The sequence below is a fragment of the Hemicordylus capensis genome, chromosome 1, assembly GCF_027244095.1.
Source record: "Hemicordylus capensis ecotype Gifberg chromosome 1, rHemCap1.1.pri, whole genome shotgun sequence".
NCBI lineage: Eukaryota > Metazoa > Chordata > Lepidosauria > Squamata > Cordylidae > Hemicordylus > Hemicordylus capensis.
The window spans coordinates 352,246,358-352,273,381 of NC_069657.1; the positions used below are offsets into that span (position 1 = coordinate 352,246,358).

Consider the following 27,024-nt stretch of genomic DNA (forward strand, 5'->3'; position numbering starts at 1 on the left):
GATTTTGATGCCAGCTCTTCACTGTAAAAGCCCACAAGGTGCTTGAATTCTGCCCTCCTTCTGCTCTCCATCATGGGGAGAGGAAATGGGATTGGATTGAAGTCTGGCTCCAGGCTTCCGGAGGAGCTGTGGCAAACTGCTCTCCATGGGTCCCTGCTACCTGGACTCTCTTAAAATTGAGGATGGCTTACCTTGGCAGATAGGATGAGAGAAAGGAGGTGAAAGGACAACTCTCTTGGCCAAGAGAGTCTCTCCACTGCCACTGCACAAAGGTTAGGGGACAGAGATGGTTTGGGGGATTGCAGTGGACCCTGGGCCCTCAGCAGTTGCCCAATGATGCCAGCTTGATGCTATGTATATCTGAATCCTGGCTAGTGTGCATTATTAAAAGCATAAACAAAACAAAGACATTCAGTATCAAACACTGATGTTTCCATGTGGAGATCACCTTGCTGACGGAGGTCACTGAAAGAAGAGTTAAAACATGGATGGGACAATTTAAACATCCAGATTATGAAAATGCATAACAGAGCTGACACGGTAGCCTTAACTTTATCCTCTGGCATGAAACAGTAAAACAAATAGAGGCCTTTCCAGAATGGAGAGATGGTACCTGATTAATCTACAGGGAAGAATAAAGTAAGTCTGCTTCATTGAGCTAGAATCCACACAGTTAAATTTTGTGAGGCAAAATAAATTGTTTACTTTAAAATCATGGTTTCTACATATGGTTTTGGTTATAGGAAGCTCTGTTCCTTTTACTACTTTGTGTATTAAGGCTACAGTGCCAACTGGAAAGAGTGAATGTTTACATTTTCTTGCTTCTTGGTATTCAGTTTGACCTAGGGGCTGTTCACGTGATCTACCTTCCCCCAGACAACTGCTTTCAGGCCCGAAGGGGCACAAGCTACGCACCCACACAATCAACATTCTCGGGAGCAGAGTGGATGAATCCCTGTGCTGCTCATGGCATTGCGAGTAAACAGAGGTCGGGACTCGTTGTCCTGGCCTCCGGAGTCCCCACAATGCACCGTGCAATATGAACAATGCATTGAGGGATTCCCCCAAGAGATGGATGCTCTAGGCACCCACTTCTGGTGTGGCCAGGCTGCAAGCATCCCAGCTCACACACGAGCAAGTAGTCCGGGTTAAGGGACTGCTTACTCCCTTAACCTTGGCTAGCAGCTGGGCTAAGAAGCCAGGCTAGGTGGTGCTGGCTGTCCAGGATCAAGCCTGATCCTTGCGGTTCTCACATGCAGCCTAACCCAGGCTGGGTGTCCCTAGCCTGGGTTAGGCTGCACGTGAGAACAGCCTCCTAATCTTATTATTTAACATGGGGTAGGTGCTATTATATATGAACTATTAAAGTGGTAAGGGAGTAGACTCATTAGTCATAATCTAGTACAGTTAGATAAGTCCCTTTGAAATAGGAAGGGCTTAACCACCTAACTCTGGATTGTGACCACAGTCTTTTTATTTGAGTTTGCATTGATCCTATGGACATGTTCAGACTACTCACAACAAGTCTAGCTGGTGTGAACCTCCAATGCTGGCAAGCATGTGCTTGCACACAAGCCCAAAGGTCCACTCAAATTGTGTCATCTGAACCTGTCAGTGTCCAGTTCCTGAGCTGCACTTGTCTCCACCACCTGACATCTGCCACATAACTTCAACTGCAGGTTACAAATGTCGGGAACCAGTTGGCTCGGAACGAGGCATTGGCGGGTTCAGATGACCTAATCTGAGCGAAACCTGTGGCTTGTGCTGGGAGTGTGTGCTTGCGGGAACCAGAGATTCAAAACAACTGGACTTGCTGCAGGTCATCTGAATCTGCCCTATGATTTCCTGCACTACTGCAAAGGTGCCCTAGGATACACATACAACTAAGCCTCCGCTATGTCCTGTGACATAGCATGACGCCAGTGTGTCAGGATGTTACTTTTATCTTAAAGGATGATAACTTGGCACAAACGTTTAGGATCTTGTTGCCAGGGAAATTATTCAATTATGCACGAGCTTTCATGTATAGGGCAAAAGTGCCATAGTGTGGCTGAACCCCCAAATTCTTGTCTTACAGCCAGTAGAGTATCTCCCCCCCCTTTTTTTTTTTACAGGATAGGCTAAGCTCCTCTTTCAGTGCCTGAGATAGGAGGGGTATGCTATAACATAACTATGCACTAGTCTTCATGCTGAGCAGTGAAGTGATCCCATGGTCAGTTGTTGACATTTTAAAGAAGGGATGGGGGGAAAGCAGGGGCAATCTAATTCATTCTCGGTCTCCTCTTCCTCACTTGTTCTGTCTACAGTCCAAAATCCTTTCAGCCTTATTCATGAGCTGATCAGTAGGAGAAGAGAGGAGGGGAAAACTTATTTGCATTATATCTTTGCATCTAAAAGCTATAAATTACAAAAATAAAAAATAAAACCTTATCAGTGTTGCTCCTTAGTAAATGTTACTGCTCATAAAATCTGTGTTTGCATCTGTGCCCTTATTGAATTTTTCTCCCAGTGCAATTGATGCAACATTATTAAAACTTCTAGATTCTAATAAAACATACTAGAATGACCGATCCTTTGTTTCCAGCTTTCTCCTTGATGTATTGTTGTCCCCTGGCATGGGATCAGGCAGGCCCTAAATTTGCAGGAATGAATGTTGACTATCTGTGTGAATTATAGATGCTGTAGTAAATGTTTGAAGTGTAGAATATGTATACTGCATTATAACTGCAGCTCAGCCAAAACGCTTCCCCACTTTTTGCTGGGCCATCTGAAAGAAGAAGAAAAAAACACACAGAAGGCCACACCAGAAGGCCATTTTGGGCAATTTTCAGAGGGAAAGAGAAATGGGGTACAAATGGAGGTGAAAGAACTTGGTTACCAGTGGAACAGTGATAGTATCATCACTTACAGGGGCATTCAGGGGGGAGATGGTGGCCAGTTACTATTGGAAAGACCACTGCCATTGCTGCAGCAAAACAGCAGCAGTGGTGCTGAAAAGGGGAAAACAGGAGAGAGGTTAACCTGGGAGTTCTCCACACAGCAGGCTTTACTGCAAGTTTTCTGTGAGACTTTACTGCAAACTCAAAGTTATCCCAAAAACCTGATGCAAAAAGTGGATATTTTTTTACTCTGGATATAAATCGGGCTGCACTGTAATGTATAGTGAAAAAACCAAATTGTGGGTGAAGTGCTCCCCACTAGCTCGCAGGGATTTGGGGGTAAATCTGTCTGATATGTGAACGCACACCCTCCATTCAGGGGTGTAGCTATAATTGAGCAGATGGGTTCCATAAACTTGGGGCCCCCAGCTCCTGAGGGCCCCCAGCTCCGCCCCTCCCTATTTTCTTTGACATTTCCCTCACTCCAAGGGGCCTCCGGAGAGAGGGGTAAACATGAGCCCACCTAGCTATGCCCCTATGTGAGCTAAAGGGCTTTAAAAGCCCTGTGTGGAAAACGTTCTGGTTTTGCCCCATCCCCTGACTCCCCCAAAATTCAACCAAATGCTTCTCCTGAGAATTTTGGTCTCTCAGCCCTGGATAACCATTGTGTGCATTCTGCAGAATGACCACACATTAGAGTTATGCACATGGACAACATGGAGAATATAACTTGCCCATGGATGAAATAATTTATGTTAGCAATTTATGGACCTCCTCCAGTGGTATTAGTGGGATGTGCATTCCTCAACAAAACATATTCATTATAACATACATGAATATTGAACCAAGGCAATAGAAAAACAATGACGCTGTCAGGGCTGATGGTGAGGTGATTGGTTAGTCAGTAGGCTGACTAGCCAGACAGCTCAGCTCAAGGAGCCATGCCAGATTAAGCAGCTTTGGAGAGTCAAGTCGAATCCTATTGGTCCTTTTTGACACCCAGTGCCTGCTGAGCTGGCAGCTGCAAAATCAGGTGGTGGTCATCCATGTCAGTGGTATGAAATGTAGCAGACAGCAAGCAAGTAGTGATGCAGCTGAGGTCCAGAACTGAAGAGTTTGGAACTAAATGCCTGTTTGAAACATCCAGGCAAATTACCAGCAAAACCCAAATCTCTTTCAGCTTGCTTGGGGGATATTCTGATCAGCCCCTTTAAACATAGGGGATAGCATGGCCACATCTCCCCCCACCCCACCCTGCACTTGGCACACAGTCATCTGATCTCATGGGGTGGTCTTTTGTTCAAAAAGCCCCTCAATGAGTGGTTATAACACTATATTATATCATCTGAAAAACCCTGCATAATTAGGTGGTTGCAGGATGGCATGGCAGGTGAGGTCAGACATGCATGCTCATGCTTCTCCCCTGTGCATTTATTTATTTATTTGGTTGGTTGGTTGGTTGGTTGGTTGGTTGGTTGGTTGGTATGCAGCCCTTCCCAAAGTAGCCCAGGGCAGTTTACACTAAACCCAAAAATACATAATGGTATAGTGGTTAGAGTGCTGGACTAGGACCGGGGAGACCCGAGTTCAAATCCCCATTCAGCCATGAAACTAGCTGGGTGACTCTGGGGCAGTCACTTCTCTCTCAGCCTAACCTACTTCACAGGGTTGTTGTGAAAGAGAAACTCAAGAATGTAGTACACCACTCTGGGCTCCTTGGAGGAAGAGCGGGATATAAATGTAAAAATAATAATAATACTAATAACCATTAAAATCAGGAACCAATTAAAAGCAGATTGGAATTACAATTAAAACTAAATTTAATAAAAAGCCAGGGTAAAAAGATGGGTCTTTAAGGCTCTCCTGAAGGCCTCTGGGGAAGACTATCCTCTTATATCCATTTATATTCTGGATGCAATACAGGGGCGTAACTATAATAGGGCAAGGGGAGACAGTTGTCTGGGGGCCCACTACCTTGGGGGGGCCCCCAGAGGCAAGTCACATGACTGACTCCCTCAGCCGCGCGCACCCGCCCGGGCTTCCTTCAGTTGTATTCATCCTCCGAAATTGATTTTACTCTGCTTTTTGTTACCACTATTCAGCTTCATTTAAGATTTCTTTACTTCATGAGCTGAGCTTCGGTGGGGGTGGGGGGCATTTTAAAATCTTGTCTCTGGGCCCACTCCAACCTTGCTATGCCCCTGATGCAATACATTCGGAAAACACTTTAAAAGGGCTGCTCAATGTATAATCCAAGCAGGCCCTTTGAAGTTCAGACTCAGTTTGTCATTAGTTCCGGCCTGGTCTCTCTACCAGCCTTCCCTGCCACTACAGCTCTCCCTTTCCTTTGTTCTTAAATGTACTCAGTTGCAGTGGTGGAAGAGTTACTCCTGCGGCCTTCATTAGGCCTTTGAACAGCATTGCAGGGACCAAAATGTCATGGAAACTCAAGCCCCTTTAAACCTTGCGTTGTACAGGTTCACAGAAAGACAATATTTATTTGTAGTATGTGTTCAGATCAACAGCCCCCTCATGCGATCAAGGGACATGCTAGAAAGGCCTTAAGACATCCATGGAGGATGCCTTACAAGCATACTCTCAGTTCATAGCTTAAAATGAGCTAATTTGGATGCAATCCAAACTGAGCCCATTTGGGGCAAGCCCCTTGTGAATCAAGCTTAGGAAAGTCCATAACAACAGAAAGGAACTGCACCCTCCACTTGCAAATGCAGCAGGGGAAGTGATTTGCATTGAGCAAAGGAGCCAGCATTTTTTTTTGAATTAGTACCACCTCTCACAAGTTTTTGCAAGAGGCAGGAATTTGTGGTATTTATAGTCTGTTCACTAGGTGGCATCTCAAGTCATTTCAGAGTGTGGCAATGAAGTTTTCCGGATGTGTTGCATAGTGGATAGGAACCAGAAGGATATTACGTTTTGGTCCAACATCATGTCCCAGGATAAAGGTTCCATAAATAGTGGGTTTTAGTGGCTTTTGGTGGGTTCCTTGGGATCCAGGAAAACTAGTGTGCTGATAGTGTGCTAGTAACATGTCTCGCAAGTGTGTTTGTTCCCCATGCAGGTACAGAAACAAGTATTCCTGTTGTGGAAAGAACACCCGGCAACTAACTGCTTTAGGGTGAGTGCGGCCCACAAGCCTGGCATTGGTGCATCTGGCAAGCCAACCCAGGGAGGGGGCTCACCTAAGGGATCTCAGGCAAAAGGGCTGATGCTAGCTAGATATTTAGCTAGATATTTAGATAGGGGAAAAGCAGGCTATCTCCTGGCTGGCTTTCAGGAAGGGTTTAGAATCCCATACATGGTCTGAGGTTATTTGGTTTATCTAGGAACCTCAAGTTGGTTGTGGGTTTGAGGGATGTAATCTGCACAAAGATCTATAAACAGAGGCGTATCGAGGGAAAATAGCGCCTAGGGCAAGCACTGAAATGGTGCCCCCTATCCAAACATCTGACACCCAGCTTTCAGATAACTTTTCCATAATATCAGCTGAAAAATACAAGTCAAGCTCGTTAATCTTTTAATATTTCAAAAAATATTTAGCAGTGGACGTAGCTAGACCAAAAAATGCCAGAAAATGACAAATTTCAGTATGCTGGGGCTCATGAAATACCCAAATACTATGTGGAGGTGTACTTGGAAAACTAAACAGAAGTGCCTGTCTAATGCTCTACTATGCATTGTAGCATCACTATTACATAAGTTTTAAAAATAAATAGAGAATTTGACTTTTCCCAGATACTCTGAAAATAATTAAAGGATATGCAGAGTAAACTGTGTCAGTGCTTGGAATATATTCTAGTATTTCAGAAAGACAGTTAAAATGAGAGAAAGAGAGCAAGAAACTCCCAGTGGGCCATAATACTAAGGATTTCACACTGATTCAAAGACAAACTCACCATTAATAGTCATATTATTAAGACATCACATTTAACTCACTTATCACAAGAAGCAAAGTAGAGCAAATGAATACAATCCTAGCTCATAAGCTTCAGCTCAGTATTCACAAACCCTGATTCTCTGTACATCGTGCCAAACTAAATATGTGTACAATGACTTATATTATATTAATTCGGGGGGCTTCCTAAAGGCTGTGGGAGGTGTCTGCAAAAGTTCCCCCTCCCCCTGCTGGCCTCTAGAGCCTCGCAGGGACCATTTGAGCATGTGCAGTGGCCATTTAAAAAAATACTTTTTTAAAAATGGTCGCTGAAAACAAAATGGCCACTGTGCATGCTCAAATGGCCTCTGTGAGGCCTGGCATGGCCTAGGGCCTCACAGAGGCCATTAGAGCATGTGTGGTGGCCATTTTGTTTTGGTGGCCATTTTAAATTATTTTTTTAATTTTTAAAAATGGCGCCCCCTTCAAGTGGTGCCCGGGGCACGTGCCCTGCTTGCACCACCCTAGATACGTCCCTGTCTACAAAGAAATTGAGGCTTGTCTGAGTGTCTGAGCCCTTTGCAAGCCTGCTTCTGCCCAATCTTAGGATTTCCCCTTTGGGGGTAGTTCCAAAAAAAGCTGCATGGGGAGTTCCAGTTGGTTCATCATTTGTTCCATCCTATGGTCAACTCAGTGAATGACTTCACTTTTGCTCAGTCAAATATGCCTCCTTTGAAGCAGTGGTGGGCCCTGAGCACTGGTGCGAGCCAGGAGCACATATGGCAAATTGTGACATCAAATGGGCATTTCAGTTGCTGTCAGTGCATCCTGATGATTTTTATTTGCTAGGCTTCAGGCTCAGGGGTGCTTATTTCTTTGATAAGCCCTCCCCAAGGGCTGTTCAGTTTCTTCTTTTGCATTTGAAAGTTTCCTTTTTTGTCTTTATCCTCTTCAAGGACTTCTAACCATGCTATTTCCTTCTCCAGATTCACTGATCAGAGTTGGCGCTACTTCTGTATGGATCATGGTACACAGTATTCCTTTTGTGTTGGTGCTTACTTAAAGGCCTAGGCCCAGCCACTGCATCACTTTCAGCTGCCTTACTGGGTTTGGGTCAGGGACAGGCTTTGCATGTCTTGGCTTTCTCTTGGCTCTTATACCTGGGTTCTCCTTTCACCCTTGCCTGTGGGCTTCCCAGCGGCATCTGGTGGGCCACTGTGTGAAACAGGATACTGGACTAGATGGGCCTTGGGCCTGATCTAGAAGAGCTGCTCTCATGTCCTTATGGCAGTGCAGTTGATGGCGCTGCCAGGGAAGAGTGCAAATCCTCCTGTTCTGTGTTGGGTTCTAGTGTGTGCTTTTCTCCAGCTTCCCTTTATTTACATCAGATGCCTGTGTTGCATTAAATTTCCATTCTTAATGCTGCTGTTAATAAACTCAAGCCAGGCTGTTGCCTCTTGGTTGTCTGGCCTCTTCATTCTGTCTGTGCAAAGTATTTCCATCATTTGGTAAGCTACTATGATGGCACAGCACAAGGTGTCTGGTCCCATATTCCGAGCGTCCACTTTGAGACTTAAGATTTGAGACTGGAAGCTTACAAAGGCAGGCACACCAGAAAGTTGACTTTGGATTTACCGTCACCACATTTTAAAATGAAAGGTTATGAGTCCCGCCCCCCATTCCCCATCTTGCTTTGAGCCCGAGCAACTGTTTCCAATTGAAATGAAAGTTCAGATCCTTTATTAACACAAAAGCAAAAACTGGGGATCGAATGAAATACTGCCAGTGTGTTTTGTAAGACTGCCCCATCCTGCAGCCTTGTGCTGGGGAATGGGTCTTTGTCCCACCCTCTCAGTAACAGCTGCAAGGAGTGCCCTGTTTGGGCAGGGCTGGATGAGAAGTGGGGCTTGCATGCCGGCGAGGCTGTCCCTCGCCATGCAGCTCCCATGGCAGCAGACGACTGGGCGAAATTGGGCTAGGCTCCCTTAACCCGATTTCCCCTGGTCGTGAGAATAGCTTCAGTGGAGAACAACCTTGTTCTCAGGGTTAACCTCTAGGACTCTCACAGGCTCTGGGGCATCGCTGGGGCTGGGGCAGGGGCGGCAAGGGCCCTTCCTCTCCAGGACCATATTCTGGGACTTCCATGTGCTTTGTGTTCCCATTGGGGCCTGGAGCTGGGTCCAGTGCTGGCTTGGCCTCTTTCTGGTCAGACTCCAATGCACTTGTGAGGGTAGGGCTCATGACATCAGGACCTCAAATTGGAAAATAAGGAAACTGAGAATATAGCAGTGGAGTGAGCTAATATTTATCCTGGTTATTGGAATTCAGGCTTCTGGTCAGGGTGATGGGCATGACCAATATGAAAATAAAATATTTCAAACAGCCTTTTTGATTGATTTAGAGAAACAATATAAGTGTTGAACTACCTTGCTATAGCAGATTCCTTGTTGTTGGATGAAGAAATGCAATTGAAGCTTGCAAAGATTTTTCCCCTTTATTCTTATTGATGGAAATATGGCTCTTTATTTAGCAGGGGAGAGCAACTGGTCCTATCCAACCCCAGCAGAGCATCCCTCCAGTGGCTGTTGCTGGTGTCTGCCTTATGTTTCTTTTTAGATAGTGAGCCCTTTGGGGATAGGGAGCCATCTTATTTATTTATTTATATCTATGTAAGACACTTTGAGAACTCTGGTTGAAGAGCAGTGTACAAATAGTCGTCGTTGTCGTTTGAAAATATAGCTGATTATATTATGTGTTGGGGGTGGGAGATCTGGAGTCCCTTGGAACAACGATGCAATTCAAATGATCCACCCAAACCATCAGCCTCATGTATGCCATCCTCACCATATCTCCCTCTTGCATGTGGCTCCCTTTTCCATTTCCTGTTTGGTACGAATCATAGTTTCTGTCGTGTCCAAGTCAGCAAACTATGTTTAGTGCTTGTCCTCGAAACCAGAAACCCTTTACAAATCATGGTGCCCTCTAATCCAGTAGTAAGGGGTAGCCATCATTAACTGACTTGGAAGTCATGGGAAACTATGGTTAGCTCTAAACAGAAAACTGAAAAGGAAGATTCACAAGACAGGGATAGAGCGGGGGGGAGGGGCTGTGTGAACCTTCAGGTCATTTAATAATTTGGAGAATTAGCTGAACTGAGTGGCCGCATTTGCACATAAAATGAAACTGGAGGTTGACAAACCCACAGGTAATTTTTCTAACCATGAATCACATTGCAAACATTCATCCAACCACAGCCTGGCAATCTCTGTTTTCAGGGCAGGGGAGTTTCTCCCTCTTCTTGGTCTGCCAAGTCCACATCCCAGCAAGCTCTGTAGCACTCGCATTGCCAGACTGTGGGCAACGTGTCATAGTGTCTGCAGGTTGGCAGCCATTGGCCACAGTTTTCAAGGGGGTGTGCTGAGTGTGATTGTGCTTTTCAGAATGGACTACCCACCCTCAGCAGGCATTTAAATCCCTTTAGATGCCATGCAAGCAATTGCACCACTGCCCTCATAAAAGCCCCACAACAAAACAGTAGGGCTATTCTCACGATCAGCAAAAATCGGGCTAGTAGAGCCTAGCCCGCTTTTGACTGATCATGTAAACCACCGGGCTCGCAAGCGAGCCCGGTGGCTTACAAGCAGCTAGCCCGCTTTTGTAGCCCACCCCTTAGCCCAGGTTTGTGGACCGAGAATTCTGCAAACCCGGGCTTCCGGATCATGAGTAGCCACGGTGCGACTCATGAGGAGACCCCCGGAGAGGAGGAGAAAAGCCACCTCCCAGCTCTGAGGGGTCTCACCAGCATGCCCTGCGTGCTCACCCTCTATGCTCTGCGCTCGCGCAGGGCATGCTGGAGCTTCCAGGGGCCACGCGGCCCCTGCTCCCCCCAGCCCCCGCCGGCTCCGTCACGAAGCCAGCAATCGTGTGGGCGGCCGATCCGGCCGTCCAGGGCTCCCTCTGTGATCGTCTGCAGGGAGAGTGGGCTTAGCCCGCTCTCCCCGCTCACCCCAACAAACTGGGTCTCACTGATCGTGAGACCCAGCTCAGTGTCACACAAGCACAATTTCTGGCAGCAGGGAGATGCTATTTTTCTGTTACTCAGGAAAGGGAAGGGAACATGATGACTTCCTAGGAGGGAATATGTGCACAAGGGAGGGCAAAGTATCCTGGGGTTTGGCCCTCTGTGATCAAGGATGCTCTTGTGATGACTGGCCTTGGCAAAGCAGTCAATGGAGATCAAACCACACTCCTGCCCCTGTGCTGGTTTACTGCCCAGGGATTAGCACTCTCATGAGATGCTAATCTGCTGGGAAAGACCTTATACTTGACAACCTTTCATGTCCTGTGGGACTGTACACTCATGAGTTGAGCCATCCAAAAAAAGGGGGGGGGGCTGTTCTCTCTGGCTTATGATAGAACTTTTGCACAGCAACCTCCTCCTCTTCAGGGAAGCCTTTGACACACCCAATGGAGAATGTGATGCTCCATGCATTGCTGGGTGGGCAGGCTGGGGAAATACTGGGACCGTGGACAGATCTTTTATCTCATTCTAATTTTCTGGGTTTGGACTGGCATTGCAGTGTATGCTGAGCTGCTGCTGCAGGGAATCATGGGAGAGGGGAGCCCTCCTTGTCTGCAACCCCAGGAGAATGGGGTCACTGTTCCAGGCAAAATTAAAGATGGAAATGTTCAAATGGGTGGATGGGCTGGCAGAAGGCCCACTTTGACTGTTTCATGGCAGTTGCCAAGACAATGATTGGTGTTCTTAGGGTACCCATCCCTGCAGCTTGCTTGTGTGGAGTAACCAGGCCAGATGGCATCTGCTGTCCAGCCTACATGTGTGTCTCTATGAGAGTGGTCCATGGGAGAAGGGTTTTTTCACACATTATTAGTGATTCTGCCCAATCCCCCAAACGATTCTTCTCATGAGTTGTGAAGGGGTATGCCCATGGCCTTCCACTCTCATGAGAGAGTGGTCTGCTAAGGAGCAGCATCCATCCACATCACATATGAGGAATCTCTCCTTCCACTGGAGGCAATGCTGATCCAGCTGCCTGGCCCTTCTCATGAGTAAGCCTAGGGACCGCACACATTAACCCAAGTGGAAGTGGCTGGACCCTCTTTCCCCAATATAATTGTACAAAAAATAGACCTGAACCATTCAATAATTCCTGGGTGGGGCTGCCTTTGGAACCTGGCCCCAGGTATTGCTGCCCTGCCATATGTTACTGTACCAGTGATTTAATGGGGTTGCCCTGTTTATGTTGCCACCACAACGTCATGTGCTTGCAAACATTCATCTTTATCGCTTCATTTTGGAGATCAAAGCACATAGTGCCCGTCTTTCCATCCTGTCCCCTTTCTTTCTCTCCTGATTGCTGAATGGGGGAGGGACAGAGTGGGAAGTGGGGCATGTCCCTATGTGACTTTTCCGTTTGTCAAGCTGACAAGCTTGGGATGGGACGTGGTGCCATCCCTGTTGCCAGGCAACTGATTTATTAGATCGGAGACAGGGGGTGGGGCAAGTGCTTGGAGAGGCGGCCAGTGAGAAGCACAGCAGGCATGGAGTGGCCATGATCCAGGTCAGGTCTGGGCCACCCTCTCTATGACTATAGTTCCAGAAACAGCATATAACTGTGGATATGGCAGCATCCACATCCGGATGTAATGCTGCTGCTGCTGCAAAACCTCAGGTTATGGTGGCAAAACTCACTATAAACTGAAGATTCAAATTGGAGTTTGGTGTGGGAAACCACAGGTTGCTTTTGCAGCAAAACGACGGTTACACACATTCAGACATACACAAATGCCAACCTCTGCCCCATTTAACTGCAGTTTCACATTATGTTCAAATGCAGCCATCCATCAGCAGAGTAAGGAAAAAACAAGTAATGGACTATACACAACAGTCTAATAATATAAATGAACCCCAACACCAGTGTCTATTGCATACTCCTCCTGGAGCTTTCCCAGACAGCAAGCTTTACTGTGAGGCTTTACTGAGAGTTCAAAATTGCCCCCACAAACCCAACACAAAAAGTGCATTTTTTTTACCCTGTATAAAAATTGGACCACACTCTAACACACAATGAAAACCCTGAACAATATGTGAAGTGCTACCTGATAGTTCACAGAGACTTTGGGGTAAATTTGGCCCATTTGTGAATGCACTCCTCCATTCTGGAGGAGATGCGAACTAAAAATCAGGTTTGAAAAACTCCCTGGTGCTACAATTTAGCTAATGGCAATACAACAGTGAAACCCGGACTGGTGTTCTTTTAAGCTTGTGTGTGTGTGTGTGTGTGTGTGTGTGTGTGTGTGTGTATATGTGTGTGTGTGTGTGTGTGTGTGTGTGTGTGTGTGTGTGTGTCAGACTGCAGAAATAGAGAATGTGGCAAGTTCTTTTCAACAGGAGACATTATTTGACTGGAAACTCAGGAAGCAAATCTCATGTGTCACCAACTCCTGTGCTGAGTGTAATAGTGGCCTGGACAGCGCTTGATTAAAATATGAAGCGGCAGTCCTTGCCAGTTCTTTCTTGACCAACGGGGAGAGACCAACAGCTATAGATGTTCATGAGAAGCGCCACTCTCTCGGCAGGGAGAATGAAATGGGCGAAGCCCACAGTTCACATCTCCTTTGTTAATGGCATCCAGCCTCTGGCCTTGGGAACTGACTGACGGCAGTTTGCAAATGTATGTGCTTGGCTGGGAGCCTGCCGTTCCCTTTGTCCAGGCTGTGTAGGGGGTCTAATAGGGAAGCCGGAGCGTGTCATCCCTGACCGCCAGAGCTTCCAAGCAGTAACATGATGGGCAACCTTTCAGACAATATCCAACATGAACATTCAAGGCTTGATCTATTCTTCTTCTAGACACTGTAAGTGACTGATTCCATAGACCAATTTCCAGGCCTTATTACTGAGAGGAGCTAAGAATCCTTGCAGTGCTTGTAGGATATAAAAGGGATGGAAATAATAAGATTCTTTTAGAGTAATTAATAAGCACTGATAACAATAGTTAAACATGTATAGGTGGAGGTAATGGAGAATTAGTTTTGTTTTCATTTACCACAATCTATAGATAACACAGTGCGGGCAGATGGATTGTATCCCCAAACTGCAGTCCAACTGCAGACCAAACATTTGATCTTTTGAACCAGAAAAGCACTGTATGCACTGTACTGATTCTCAGTGTAAGCCCATGTATTGAAATAATACCTCATGCAACAAACCACTGGTCACAGAAGGGGAAAGGATTTTCTGTTTTCACAGAATCCCATATATAAGGTTCTTTTTATCTTTGGAAATTTATCTAGACAGCATACATACTGAGCAGACATACAACTCACCTGGTCATCAGCTTCACAGTATAGTGAGCTGTATTTATTGTCAAATTATCCATTTTTTATCAAAATATACATATATAATACCAATAAAGATATGCAAATTGTATGCCAAGTGGGGAGTTTTTGGAGACTTTTTTGGGTAAAAGGTAAAGTTGTGCTGTTGAATCGGTGTCGACTCCTGGCAACCACAGAGCCCTGTGGTTGTCTTTGGTAGAATACAGGAGGAGTTTACCATTGCCATCTCCCACGCAGTATGAGATTATGCCTTTCAGCATCTTCCTATATCGCTGCTGCCCAAAATAGGTGTTCCCATAGTCTGGGAAACATACCAGCGGGGATTCGAACCAGCAACCTCCTGCTCCCTAGGCAAGTTTCTTCCATGCTGCACCATTAGGTGGCTCAATACCCACTTTTTTGGTGATAGATATCAACTTTTTTCACCATCTGGACCTGGCAGCCCTACTTAGAGACGAGCCTAGGAAAGTTCGCGTTTCAATAAACCAGTAATAACTTCCTTCATTGAATGTGTAAAGTGGTCTGAGTCAGGGGCAGGTATGTGCAGACATGCACCATGAGTTGCCAGGTTGTGGCATGCAGGGGCGTAACTATAATAGGGCAAGGGGAGACAGTTGTCTGGGGGCCCACTGCCTTGGCCCCCCCGAGGCAAGTCACATGACTGACTCCCCCAGCCGCGCACCCACCCAGGCTTCCTTCAGTTGTATTCATCCTCCGAAATTGATGTGAGTGTTAAGACCTGGAGCTAGGGAAGAGCATGTCTTTCTCTAGTACCATTAAATGACTTGCATTGTCCACAATTTACAAAACCGCTTTTTGTTACCACTATTCAGCCTCATTTAAGATTTCTTTACTTCATGAGCTGAGCTTCAGTGAGGGGGGGCATTTTAAAATCTTGTCTCTGGGCCCACTCCAACTTTGCTACGCCCCTAGTGGCATGGCTGTGGAAATGGCAGAGATGGCTGGGGTTTGTGGCAGTCAATTCCTGGTGGCCCGAGTCTGCATTCCTGCCTGCCTCACATTTGCTGTGTTGCTTGCCCATGCCCTGGCCCAAGACTATAGGCAAACCCCCACCAAGCCACAGTATGTATTGTGCTGTGTATTACAGAAGCACTGAGCAACACTTTGCATTTGACTTGTGGCACAGTTGCCAAAATGGCTAGCCACGACTGACAATGAGGAACTTGCAACTTTCTGCAACTTCATCACACCACTAGCTTGACTGAATGGCTCACACCTTGTTGACAGAACCTTCTGCTTAGGAGAGCAAAAAGGCCAACTTTGAGTTGCGAAACAAAGTGAAGCCCCTTTTGGTCATGGAATATGTATAACATGAACACATTGCAGGGAGGCTCCATCCTCATCCTCTGTGCATTCATACCGATGCCTGAGCAAGGCCTCTGTGCATATAGCTGTATGCATGGAGGGCTCTCACTATGTGATCAGGACCTTTACAAAACCAGGGTTCCTTCTTGGTCATATGCATAGGGCCTTCCAGCATGGACAACTGTATGTAAAGGGAAGGACTCACTTCAGGCATTCTAATGAATGTGCACAGGTTGAAGGCAGAGCTTGCTGCACCACATGCATCCCACATTCCTGAAAAAGGCGACTGTGTGCTTTCAAACTGCACATAACTTAATATAGGAATATCTATGATATGCTTATAGAAGGGTTGATAGTTGTGCTTTATCAGGCCTAATTAAGGACAGGGGAAATGTCAGTTTCCATCCAAACAGATACTGATTGTCCTATTCATGACTTCCTTGAAAACAGATGCAATTTTGTGTCTATGGCTGTAAATATTGCCAGGTGACTGGAAAGACAGACGTTTTGGAGTGTTGCAGTTACTGCTTCCTTTCCCTGTGCCAGTGGTGAAATGTTTGATTTGCAAATCTGGTGCAGAGGCATCCACCCAGCTGAACAAAGCTTTGCAGAAGCAGTTTCCTCTGTAGAAATTAATATACTGGCATGGGTTGTTGACCAATTAGTCTGTACATTTTTGGAAAGAGAGGCTGCATCTCTGATGTTTCCGGTGTTGGCATTCATCAGGAATACAGAAATTAAAGTTGCTAGATATAAGTCAGACATAAGGCAGATACTGCTATTTGTTCTGTGAAGCTTTAATATTCTGGAGTTTAAGAAATAATTAATATAGAATATGATAATGCAAGCAGAAAATAATTTCTTCTAGACTCACACTGCATATTTTTCAAATTTGATTTTTGCTTGTATTTAACAGTGATTTGTAAATATGCTCAGTAGGATTTACTTACAAAAACTTGTGCAGAAGACAGCAGTCACATGGGTGATCTCAGTCAGTCAGGGATCACATAGTGAAAGGGATGATGTCTTGATGCCACATAGCCAATCAAATTTGGCTAGATTATGACATAACTTAGGGCAAAAATCAATTTGACAATCAGTGAACAGGAAAACTATGTGATTTGGCTATACAATGCTGTTACTGAGAGCAAAAGAAATTAATTGAAGAGAGGGAAAACAAGGGAGGGCAATATAAATGAACAGGTGAACATGTGCTCAGCACTACCAAAAATTGTTGAAAGCAGAGGGCATTTTTCAGCATTGCTAAAAATGTTCTGATAGACATAATGAGAAAAGAGTCAACCCTAATTTCTTCTAAGGGTATATAAGCTATTTTAGATACAAAGAGTCAATTATGAAATATACGGACTTGCCAACTGATATAAAAATGTATGGTCTTGATGAATAATTAGTAGCAAAAATAATAAAATGTTTAGGGGGGAAAGAAGAATATCTTCTGGAGTGTTTTGGATGAAAAAGAATCCTAACAAAGGAAGGGTAATGGACTTGGTTTTATTTCTTAGCTGATACACCATCACAAATAATAGCATTTTACAGCACTCCAAACTACGGACCAATGGCATAATGACTGACATTATAAGGGGGAAATGCTGCTTTTTCTTGGCCTTGCAACATTCATTGTCCATGAGCTAGAGGGGAGATGTCTTTTCTCAGTATTTATGTGATGCTGAGACATCCTATTTGTGCTCTCCTACACTCTGTTTCACTACACGCTGTTATAGAGGAGCATCATTTGCTATGGATGTAAAATTCTTCACATGGGGTAGCTACATGGAAGAATTAATGCACAAAGCACATTCACATTGATAGGTGCTACTTCCTGGTGGCAATTCATGCAAGTAAAGAGGTTGGAAAATATGCCATGACGTTTATGTAGATCACTGCTGGAAAATGGTCTCTATAAATATGGTTCCACTTAAATATGGTTGCACCAATGACTTATCTCAACTCATGTGGCTGCATCCATGGAGCTGCTCTACATGGGTGATTTTAAAGCATAAGGACTGGCACTCTGACATGCAAGTATTGCAATCCCTGTGTTTAAAGTTTCTCTAACTTTGCTACTCCATTGGTATGGCTGAGCATAGAATTGTCTAGCTTAAACCTTTGCAGGCATAAGGTGAAACAGTGCTCATCTTTTCTAGACCACAGGGCCAAAATGCCATTTTAATAACACCCTTATTTGGACAGAAATTATATTTTTAGTTGGGTCCAACTGCACATTAAATTCACTCTAATGTGCATGCAATGCTCCTGCATGGGTGGGTTTTCATTTGGGATTTAATATTAGGGCCAGCTTATGATGCACAATGAGAATGCATGCACAGTGCTGGTCCAACATGGAAATCAACAGGGAAGCCTTTATGCAGCTGCTGCAGTGAGCATCTGAACTCCTACTTGCATTGGGGCCCCTTGATCGTGCTGAATGTACATATAGCAAAGGGCCTTATTGTTGGTGGGTGCATCATTAAATTGACAACTTAACATGCATACGTTTCATCACTAAAGTCCTGGTTAACAATTCATGGAGCACTTTGATTTTGCATTATTCAAATTCTGCCACAACTAGTGCAATTTACTGTATTCTGTTTCATGCAGACATCAAACATGAAATGTGAAGCAAATGTGAAGCAAGACTGTTCAGTTGCAAGAATTTCTAAGTGCAGTTTTTAAACTGCAAGAAAGCAACTGGTTACTCCGCTGTGACTGAAGATTGCTAGCTACTTACTTACACATTTATTATCCGTTCTATTCTGAGGGTAAAGAATGAGTTTGAACTATAAAAGCTGAGCCTGCAGGAAGCCCTATCAGTCTCTCCACACTTCTGCTGTCATTCCTATTGTACAAGAAACATTATTCAAACGGCAGGCTCCAAACTCCCAGGTAACTGGGGACAGCAGGATATCAAGTATATTCTTCATCAACCTTTTTGTTGTGATGGGAAGAAATGAACTAACTTCACTTTCATCTTGCTGTGTCCTCACATCACCCAGTAGGTGAAGTGGCCTTGGCCAAACTCTTTGATAGAACACTGCCCTTTGGAGTCATAAATTTTCCATCTGTAAGAAAAGAGTTGCTGTTAGTTGGGTTTTTGTTTTTTTATTGTTCAGAACTTTGCTCAACTAGCCATTAAAATATTTGATGCATTTCCTGAAATGAAACAGTGCCATTTGCTGAAACCCTTTGCTCTCCTTTAAGTGCCATAAAACAACAATAATATGACCCCAGCAAATTCACACATTTGATTGTCTAGGACTTCTGGACAATATTATTCAGCACTTGCTGTTGCCACCAACCTAAGAAAATGAACAAACAACAACAACATACCCTGATGGTAAATGTGAATGTTGAATTTTTATAGTTCTGTTAGATGGTTCGGAGTGTTTCATGTGCTTCACAACAACTTTTTAAGATAGGTCAGTAGCATTTCCCCTGTATTGCATTTGCAACAGACAATAATGACTTGATCTGGCAAGTTTATAAGCCCTGTTCAGACATTCTATCCAACACCCCTACAATGAGTGTACTGCATACACAGATACAGATCTGTATACAAATACAGCTATTCACATGTTAGGTTGAACAAGTACAGCAGTACACTTCCTTTCTGTATCATGCAGTTAAGGGGCCTGTGCCCAGGTTAGCTTTTAAAATAAAACAGGTTTATTCATTCACACAAAAACTTGTCATGTGTACAGACATCTGTATAGCCATGCAACATAGTGTCTGACTAGGGCTATAACTGAGGAGAAACTCTTGACTGATTGTTCAAGATCCAACTAGATGTGGTGAGAAACTGTTATGACTGGAACTCTTGATGATAAGCAGCTAATAGTGGCTTTGGAGGCGTGCGTGATTTGTATCAGGTCCATGATGCAGGGGAAAAGAAAGGTTAGCCCGCCACCAGCACCTACTATACCATGACCCTAATTCAAACTGGGTGTGGGGAGTTGTGGCTGTTGTTTGAAAAAGAAACAAGTTCTAGTAAGAAGAACTAATCTGCCTACTTTCCTTTCATTATCTCTACAACTGGACTAAATTTGGTACAAATCAGTTAGGCAGTTCATAAGTTAGCCCACTTCCACCTCAAATGTTCATGCATCTGCCATCTTGAATTGGGGTGGATGACATCATTACAAACTATGCGTTTGAGGTGTCCCTACAACTGTACCAAATTTGGTTCAAATTGGTTTCTATTTGCACCTCAAATGTTCAAGCATCCGTCATCTTGATTTTGACAAATATGATAAATAAAAATCTTGGATTGGGGTTGATGACATTATTACAAACTACACCACTGAGGTGTCCCTATCTGTCACTCACAATAACTGTACTACATTTGGTTCAAATTGTTTAGACGGTCCACAAGTTAGTCCACTTCCACCTCAAATGTTTACGCATCTGCCATCTTGTATTAGGGTGGATGACATCATCACAAACTACACCATTGCGGTGTCCCTGTGTGTCACTCACTACAACTGTACTAAATTTGGTTCAAATTGGTTAGATGGTCCACAAGTTAGCCTATTGGCTCCTCAAATGTTCACACGTCCACCATCTTGAATCAGGGTGGATGATATCATAATAAACTATGCCAATGAGGCATCCGAATGTATCCCTACAGATGTAGCAAATTTGGTTCAAATTGGTTTGGAGATTCACAAGTTAGCCCACTTGCACCTCAAAAGTTTGCTCGTCTGCCATCTTGAATCAGGATGGATGACATCATCACAAACTACTGCTGAGCCTTGCATGGTGACAAGTTGCAAGTTGCAGAAGTCAAAGATGTCTGCACATTAGAAGCCAACCCCGTATTGCTTCAGCAGTGGGTTAGTCCATTTCAAAAACAAACAGGCCATCCTTACGTGCTTTCTCCAACAACTTCTTTAGCATGAGTTATGCTTTTCTTTCACCCTTCTAGATTCTTCTTTTTAAAAATTATCCTTAAAATATATCTCAAGTCTGCCTGGTTGCCCCAAACCAATCTGGCAGGTTGAGAGCTGGTGTCGTAGAGCTGGTATAGTAGTATTGTGGCTGAGAGACAGAGCTGTGAATCAGGATTCCCACAGTTTGAATCTCGCCTCTGCCATAAACTTACTATGTGGTTTCCAATCCCTCTTAGCCCTTCTTTCATTTGTAATATGGGGATAATAAGATTTACTTGCAGTGTTTTTGTAAAGATTACAGCAAGATAAAACATGTATTGCATATTCAAAATGTGCTTTACACATGCTAAATAAGTATTATTACACATAAAACCTAATTTTCTGGAAGGCACCATAGGTCAACAGAAGAACATGTGATTTGTAGGTATATGGGTATTTCACCCAGTATGCCAGTGATCTTTGCTATTTCTCAATGGTTGCTGCTTGCCATAAAGACCCAAGTTCTTCAAGACTGGAAAAGGTCTCTTCCTGAGATCACAGTGTTCTTCAGCTTGCCAGGGCTGATAATACTGGCCTAGTATTGGCCTGATTCAGCATAAGGCAGTTCCTTAGATACAGTTCTGAACTGTAGCAATGTCATTGCCTACTGGGCAGGTGAAATGAACAAAGACAGGAAAGGGAAAGAGAAGTGGTGGTGGGGTGTGTGTGCAACCAAGGCAGCTAATTAGAGGATTAATTCAGAATTTCTGAACCACATATTTTTGGACATAGCAGAAATATCCTTGGAAAATGCATGATCATAATCAAGATAATACAGTAAACTATGAGGCTAGTTCAGATGTCACACAGAACCACAGTTAAAGCCTGGTTCTGCAGGATGTCTCTGAGCCTTGGGATGACACAGTCCCCACTTCCATGTCTGCACAAGCCTGAGAAGAATTTTACTTCCAATTTAGAATTTTTTTTAAACTTCCAATTCGAATTTTCGTTTTGTCCAAATGAAAGCAGTGACAAGTCTTTATTGCTGATGGAACTAGTTTCAGAATAGTGTTACATATTAAAAACAAATGGTTGCTTTTTCTATTGGGGATGTAAAAATGTTCGTTGGCACCATCTATTACTACTACCACAGATATCTTGCAATTTAGGCTACAGACAAGAAGGTTTATCAAATTTATAGCAGTTAATATATGCAGGGTAATCTACAATCCTTGTTTAAATCACATCATCACCAATTTTTCATTTTTTTCATTATTTTTATTCATTATCTTCTATATATTTAATTCTCTAAGGCATACCCGCAGCTAATCCCGTGTGTGGCAGCTCTCGCGAGAGTTTGCAAGCAGAAGCATCTGACTGGACAGTAGGGATTCCATATGCAGATAGGGAGGAGGAGCCTGTGGCAACATGGTGATTGGGCAGTGGGGATTCCATATGCAGATAAGGTGGAGGAGCCTGTGATGGTTAAGTTCAGTTGGAATGCAACTGTTACTGGTCGGAAGGTGTTCTTGATTGTAGAGGAGAGGAATAATAAAAGGATGGTGGGCAGGGGTCTGCTAAGAGAGGAGTCCTGAGGGAGGAAAGAGCCCCTTCAGGAGAAGGAGGCTGCTGTTGTGTGAATTAGATGAGAAAACAAGGTGAATGAGATCTGTTAACAAGATGAACAAGATCTGTTAACTCAGGGATGGAGGGAAGGAGGGAGGGAGGGGGAGAGAGAACATGAAGGGAGTGGGGAAGAGTGGGGAAGAGCGAGTGGAGGAGAGAGAAAGAGAGAAAAGGGGAGGGGAAGAGAGACAAGGGTGAGGGACGGACCCTAGCCTGTCAGCAGCCTGAGGGGAATGAATGGCCATGGCAGCACCAGCAGCAAGGAAGAGTCAAGTCAACTACTGCTGCTGTTTGGGGCTACCAAAGCCATTGGTGGAGGCAGGCAGGCAGGCAAAAGGGTCAAGTCAACCCAGGCAGGCAAGGGATGGGCCTGGGCCTAGGCCTGTCAGCGGCCTGAGGGGAACGAGTGGCTGTGGCGGTGATGGCAGCGAGGAAAAGTTCCTGTGAGCTGGAGCAGAGCAGACCTCGGGTGAGGAGGTCTCTGAGGACAGGAGGCTGCAGCTTGGCCAATAGGTGCCAGCAACGCTGCAGCCGTGACCAAGAGAGATGAGGGGGATGGACTAAAGATATGGAAGAGTGATCAAGAGGGGTGAGGGGGATGGAAGCAACGGGATGGAGGAGCAGGAGTGCAGCTCTAGTGAGGGTTGAGAGATCTCTGAGGTAGGGGGCTGTGGCGGGAGTGAGGGGAACAATCAAGTACTAGAGCGCAGACGCACTACACAGGTTAAGCTAGTTGTTGTTGTTGTTGTTGTTATGATGTCCGATGGGGCCCCCCACCGGCCTTACCAGCTCCGACGTTCCCTCAGCAACCAAGGCCAGAAAGGCCCCAGGTGGTGCAGGCGGCCAGGCAGAGCACCCCAACGAGCGGCCAGCCGAGATGCTGCAAGACCAAGAAGCCGGGCTAGAGGTGCTGGGGGAAGGGCGGGGGTGAGTGAGGGAGGAGGCAGTAGCAGACAGAGGCACAGCTGAGTGGGATAAGGGTAAGAGCAGCCTGATATGGCAGGGCGGAGGTCCAATCAGTGGGGGCGTGGGATGCATCAGTTGTCAGGAAGGATATAAGGCAAGCTCAGCCAGTGATGAGGGGCAGTTGGAGAGTGAGTGGTGGAGGCCTGTGGAGAGAGACTGCCACAGTGATCCCAAGGAGCCTGGAGGAGGAGGAGGCAGACTTGGGTGAACCAAACCCCTCCCCTCAAAAAAAAAAAAAAGTAAAACAAGAGAATGGCTGTGGCGAGACCAGGGTCATGACAATTATTGTTGTTGTTGTTGTTGTTTACACAGTCAGACAGATGTTATTGACTGGTTTGTTTTATCCAGACATCGAGTCCTTCCCAAGGACCTGGGATGGCTGAATTTTATTATCAATGTTGTTGCTGTTGTTATAGGTATCGGCGCAGAATATAGACTGTTCCCAGTAAAGCTGCTTTTTGTAATTGGCTGATGGCGATTTCTGTGGCCCCTATGGTGTTGAGGTGCTCTTTAAGTTGTTTGGAATTGCACCTAGGGTGCCAATGACCACTGGGATTATTTTGGTCTTTTTCTGCCACAGCCTTTTAATTTCAATTTGTAGATCTTTGTATTTGGTGATTTTTTCTATTTCTTTTTCTTCTATTCTGCTATCCCCTGGTTTTGCTATGTCGATTATTTTGACTTCTTTTTCTTTCTTCTCAGCTACAGTTATATCTGGTATATTGTGTGGCAGATGTTTGTCTGTTTGTAGTCGGAAGTCCCATAATATTTTTGCATCTTCATTTTCTACAACTTTTTCAATTGTATGGTCCCACCAATCTTTGGCTACAGGTAGCTTGTATATTTTGCAGACGTTCCAGTGTATCATCCCTGCTACCTTGTCATGCCTTGGTTTGTAGTCAGTCTGTGCGATCTTTTTACAACATCTGATTAGGTGGTCCACGGTTTCATCTGCTTCTTTACAAAGGCGGCACTTGCTGTTTGTTGTGGATTTTTTGGCTTTTGCTCTTATTGCATTTGTTCTTAGTGCCTGTTCTTGTGCAGCCAGTATTAAACCCTCTCTTTCTTTCTTCAAGTTGCCATTCTTAAGCCATTGCCAGGTCTTGGTGATATCTGATTTTCCACTTATATTGTGCAAATATTGACCATGCAGGGGCTTATTTCTCCATTTTTCTGCTCGGTTCTTGACTTGTTCTTTCTTGTAGGCCTGCTTTCTTTCATTGGTGTTGAATAGTTTCTTGTTATTGACCATTTGAAGTGCATCTTCTTCAATATCCTTTATATATTCTTCAAGGCCTCTTTTCTCCTCCTCTACTGTTTGATGGACTTGCATTATTCCTCTTCCACCTGAGCTGCGAGGGAGGTATAGCCTATCTACATCACTGCAGGAGTGCAGAGCATGATTGATGGTCATTATCTTCCTGATCTTACGATCTAGCGTCTCTAGCTTTGCCTGGTCCAGTCTATTATTCCTGCACTGCATCTGATAATACGTATAGCCCAGGTGTTTATGGCTTGTATGGTGTTCCCACCATTGAGTTTGGACTTTAGGATTTTTCTAACTCTCCTTATCTGTTCATTTCCAATTTTTCTTTTAACTTCAGTGTGTGCAATGTTATCAGCCTCAAGAATTATTATTATTATTATTATTAGGCAGAGAACTAGTGATGGGACCAAGCACATCCTCTGAATTCAAAGCTCTACTGGAATTTGAAACCAAGCCTATAACTCTAGAGCATCTTTATTTGGAAATAAATGGCCTACATGAGGAGGAAAATTACTTGAAATTAAAAGGACAAGTTATGCATTACTATTTCGAGTAATTTCCAATTAAATTAGTTTAGGAGTTAATGGCCGACATGCTAACACAGCACTAGTGTTCTGTGAGATGCACCAGTGCTGCAGATGGGTCCTATACTAATGCAGTACCAACATTTGTGCGTTTGTGTTTGTGGGGTGAGTGGGTGGGATTTAATGATCTCCCATTTCCTGGAAGTCCTCTCTGTTACCCAAAAATATGTCCCCTGAGAGACATACTTCTGCAAATGAAAAGGACTTTTGGAGGGAGGTGAGAGAAACGGAAATCACTTCCCCATCCCTCTCTACCTGCACTTCAAGGCAGGTATGCTGCCTGCAGCAGCCTCTCTGTGAAGGAGCAGCCCTTATTCCGCTCTTCTACCACTGCACATGTGAGTCACTAGAATGGATTGTGTGCTTAAGTGACTTCTAAGGACGTGTAGTTTTCTTTGGATTATACCAACTAAGTAAGTAAAGTGTGCTGTCAACTCGATTTCGACTCCTGGTGCCCACAGAGCCCTGTGGTTTTCTTTGGTAGAACACCAGCTATGTAGCTATTAATCTGTTCTACTAGGCTATGTTCTGCTATACAAATTGACATTAAATAGCACTTCCTTCAGTTAATTCGTTGGAACTTCACTGATGCGAGAGAGAGAGAGAGAGAGAGAGAGAGAGAGAGAGATCAGAATCAAGCCCAGTGTTTAAAATCTGACAAGAGCAACTACTAAATTAATGTAGTTAATAACAAGTAGTTGGCTAGCAGCTATCCCAGTCCTTCACGCCTAACTCTTCATTTGTTGTGATGCAAGTAATGTTTCTAAAGTTGACTGACAGGCTGGCCAGGCTGTTAGTAACACTCAGGATAGGTGTCTCCAGCCGCACCTCTTAAGAATGGAGTATGCTCCTCAAAATGAGACCAACCTTCGACCTGCAGCCATCATTTTGGCCATCAGGGCAACAGTTGTTTCCCAGAACATCAGCAATTGTCTTTCTCCTTATGTCAGGAAGCTCTTGAAACATTATACGGGGATAATTAAGTGATGAATAAGGGTCAGCCTGAACAAATAAATCAATCGGATAGTTTGAACACAGACTGATTGAGCAAAAACAAGGAATTCCGCTATGCCTGTTACCGCGGCTCTTGATGTTAACTGACTTTGTTAACATTGCGTCCAAAGGCGGCAAGCGAGAAAGCTTTGTGAGGAATCAAAAGCTGAGCAAAGAGACATGGGCTTTAATTGTTCAGCTTTATTTTTGAAATAAAGACATGCAGGGCATCAATTTAGCTGACTTTAATGGAGCACAAAACTGAAGCCATTCTTTAGAATGCTAATTGAGTTAGAAGGTTTTTTTCCACAACAAGAATTCAAAATTGGCCTTGCCATAATCATGTGTACACTTGTGGGGATTGTGGGTGATGAATGTAAGATACAGGAGAAGGTAAACATTAACACTATAAGACTAGGAGGAAAAATACTGTTGAATAAATTCACCAGATGGCCTACCTTAAGCTTTCATGATCAAACACTACAGAAATCAAGGTCATTAACTTAGGAAGAGGATTCTGTTGTTCACAAGGGGCAGCAAGGCAGTATTTTAAATTTAAAAAAAAAATCACAGAAGAGGCCACCATTTACCTAGACATCAAAGTCTTCCCAACAGGAAAAAAATGCTTTTGAAACATAGTACTTCTCTTACAAAAACAAATCAATATTTTACCTACACATCAGTGAGAAATAAAATCATACAGGTGATAAAAGACTGCTTTGTTTAAGCTGTCTACAGATAGATGGCTCAGAGCACATAGGATTGTTTATGTGTTGGCATTATGTTTTAAGTTCTCTGTGATAGTTTTAAAGGACTATTATGATAATGAGACTATTTGTGCCTCTGTTTTTGCAGGTACATACTCTGTTAATCACTGAAATGCATTCTCCCCTCCCATGGGACAAAACCACAGCAGGTTACCCCGGTGTTCATAGAAACAAAAGGCTAGTTTGGACTATACTTCCTCAACTCACATGATTAAAGGGGGAATGCACCAAGTGCACACCTGTCATGGCTTCTTTCATGATGTCCTGATGCCGTCCTGGTACATCCCTTAGGTGTGTGTGTGTGTGGGTGGGTTGGGGCTGTTTGTCCAATTGGCCACTCTGTACCCCAAATACTAGTTTAAGATAGTAGTGAGATATGGCCCTAGTGTCTCTTATTCAGTGGCGAAACTCTGTTACATTGCTGGTAGAATTCGGATCACTCTGGTTCATGGTGAGACTGGTGGAATTGTCTGAATGTA

At 44.3% G+C, this 27,024-nt stretch overlaps 1 long non-coding RNA gene across 1 annotated transcript in view; it reads right to left on the reverse strand.

Annotated features, from left to right (window-relative positions):
* Positions 1–17,010: 17,010 nt before the first annotated feature.
* The window catches only part of LOC128346894 (uncharacterized), a 46,149-nt gene continuing 36,135 nt past the window's right edge, over positions 17,011–27,024 (reverse strand). Inside the window, exon 3 of the long non-coding RNA XR_008317276.1 lies at positions 17,011–18,536. This is a non-coding gene — a long non-coding RNA (uncharacterized LOC128346894). The remainder of the gene's footprint in view (positions 18,537–27,024) is intronic.